Raw genomic sequence first — 2,247 nt, forward strand, 5'->3', positions numbered from 1 at the left:
TATATATATCCCCCACTAAGTTCCTGGCTTAAAATTCCTTCCCTAAATTAGACCTTCAAACTACAATTTCTCTTGCCCAAAGGAAACCATAGAAACTCCAAACTGCTCTCTGCCTTAGAGTAGCTGTAATGATATTCTCAGGTCAACCTTGCCTGATAGTAAATCACAAGATTCCCATTTCAGACAGGACCATGCCCTGTGTCTGGGAGGAAGGAATGCTGCACAGAAAGCCCAAGAGGAACCTGAACAGACAGGCGGGGCTGGGTTTCCCCGCTCCGTCCGTCAGCGTTAGCTCTTCATGGCTGTAATAAAATCTCCATGAAACCCCACAAGGAGAGCTGAATGCTCTGGAAGGATGGCGTGACCCTGGAGGGTGCAGGTGCCCCAAACTCCTTCCTTCATACCTCGACCTATGAACCTCTTCATCTGTATTCTTTGTAATATTCTCTGTAGTGAACTGATAAACATAAGTAGGTGGTTCCCTGATTTGATATAGTTTTTTCTCCAGTACTGGAGATTGAACCCAGGGCCTTCACACTGAGCTACTGCCTCAGCCCTTCTTAAAATTTTGTGACATAGTCTCACTAAGTTGCTAAATTGCCCAGGCTGGGCTTGAACTTGTGATCCTCTTGCTTCAGCCTCCCAGAGTCCTGGGGTCACAAGCAGTTCCCCAAATTTTGTGAACAACTGTAGCAAATTAGTCAACCTTGGCATGGGGGTTGGGGAAACCCTATTGTAGGTGGTTGGTCAGGAGCACAGGTAAGGCCACTTGGGGCTTCTGGCTAGCATCCAAAGGGAGGGTGATCTTTGGGACTGAGCCCCATCCTGTGGTATCTGGTGCTGTCTCCAAGGTGGACACTGTCAGAATAGGATTAAAGGGCTCCCAGATGCTAACTGCTGTTGCAACATTGCTTGCAGAAATCCTTACCTACCTCATGTCTGAAAATATTCTAGAAACTGACCTGAGCTTGAGCTTGTTTTCCTTTTATATCCTCAATGGCTCTCACCAACCCTTCTATAGAAGAAAAAAAATCTTCTCAGCTGAAGGAAGGTGTTGGGTGCATACCAAATGCATCCAGCTGCATAAAAAGCAGTAGGATTCAGTCCCTCCGCTCTCTCAAAATGCAGCCCTTCTAGTACCAAAGTACATGCACTTGACTGAGAGCCAGTGTAGATAGGGCATTTGAGACCCTGGGAATAGACAGTTGAGATCCATTGCAGATGAAATGACTATCTGTGAGCCCTGCCTTAGGAAACCCTAAAAGCACTACAAAAGCTCCACAGTATTGTAAAGAGGTCAGATTATTTTATACCAGTATCAAGAATGATGCAAGGAGAACCATTCTGTTACTGTTTTCCCCAGCTTTCTGAGTGACAACGAACACCTGTGTGAGGCCTCAGTTGAAAAGAGGGATGGATAGAAGAGAACTATGGCAGATTCTAGCCCCCAAAAGTTTATCATTTTTTGACTTAGTTTTCAGAAATGCACAAGCCTTCTTGCCTGGCAGTGGATTTAGCCCCATTTTCTCTTGCCCTATACAGAGAAGATTTGTCACGTGGTAGCCAAATCTGGTGCCAAGAAGCAGAGTACTAAGATTTCTGTCAAGTACTAAGATTTCTGAGAAGCAGTTAGGAGGTTTCACCGCTCAGTTTGCAGAAGCCAGGAAAGATTACTGCTGATAAGTCTTACCTGCCAAGTGCCTTAGCCTCCTGTGGTCGCCAGGGGAGTCGCTCTGCCTGGAGCAGCTGTTCTTTTTATACCTTCTTGTAAGAGTTCATTTCTGGGGAAGTCCCAGAAGGAAAGATTTTGAGGGGCTGAGGTGGATTGGAGGAGTCGCTCAGGTTCAGCAGGAAATACTCTGTGACTGGTTCCAGGCAGATGCACGAGGAAGCTGCAGCATGCAAGGATTGGTTGATGCAATATCACTGCCTCTGGGTGAGGTAACTCCCCTTCTTCCCTTTTTCCAGCTTACATATGTGGTCCTGATCTAGTTCTGGGAAGTAAAATTCCAAGCCTTGAGCTTGCTTGTTTCTTCAGTCCCTTGGGGGTTCTGAATAGCTCTTAAAACTAGGAACAATTAAGTGATTCTCTTCCACATTGACTTATTCACTGTCCTTTGATCCTGCCCTTACCTTGTACCCAATCTATTATAGAATCAATGGCTTCCTTTTTAGGCTTTATTTATTTATTTATTTATTTATTTATTTTTTGAGGAACTGAGGATTGAACTCAGACCGTTGTGCTTT

At 45.1% G+C, this 2,247-nt stretch overlaps 1 protein-coding gene across 2 annotated transcripts in view; it reads right to left on the minus strand.

The window, feature by feature from the left end:
• Lpo (lactoperoxidase) overlaps positions 1 to 1,989 on the minus strand; it is a 20,528-nt gene extending 18,539 nt beyond the window's left edge. The window contains exon 1 of one of the 2 annotated variants that reach the window (XM_004645258.3): positions 1,691 to 1,989. The gene's annotated coding sequence lies outside the window, so the exon portion shown is untranslated. The remainder of the gene's footprint in view (positions 1 to 1,690) is intronic. The other variant, XM_023705520.1, reaches the window with a different exon arrangement.
• Positions 1,990 to 2,247: the final 258 nt, after the last annotated feature.

This window comes from Octodon degus, unplaced genomic scaffold (genome assembly GCF_000260255.1).
Source record: "Octodon degus isolate 3935 unplaced genomic scaffold, OctDeg1.0 scaffold00222, whole genome shotgun sequence".
NCBI lineage: Eukaryota > Metazoa > Chordata > Mammalia > Rodentia > Octodontidae > Octodon > Octodon degus.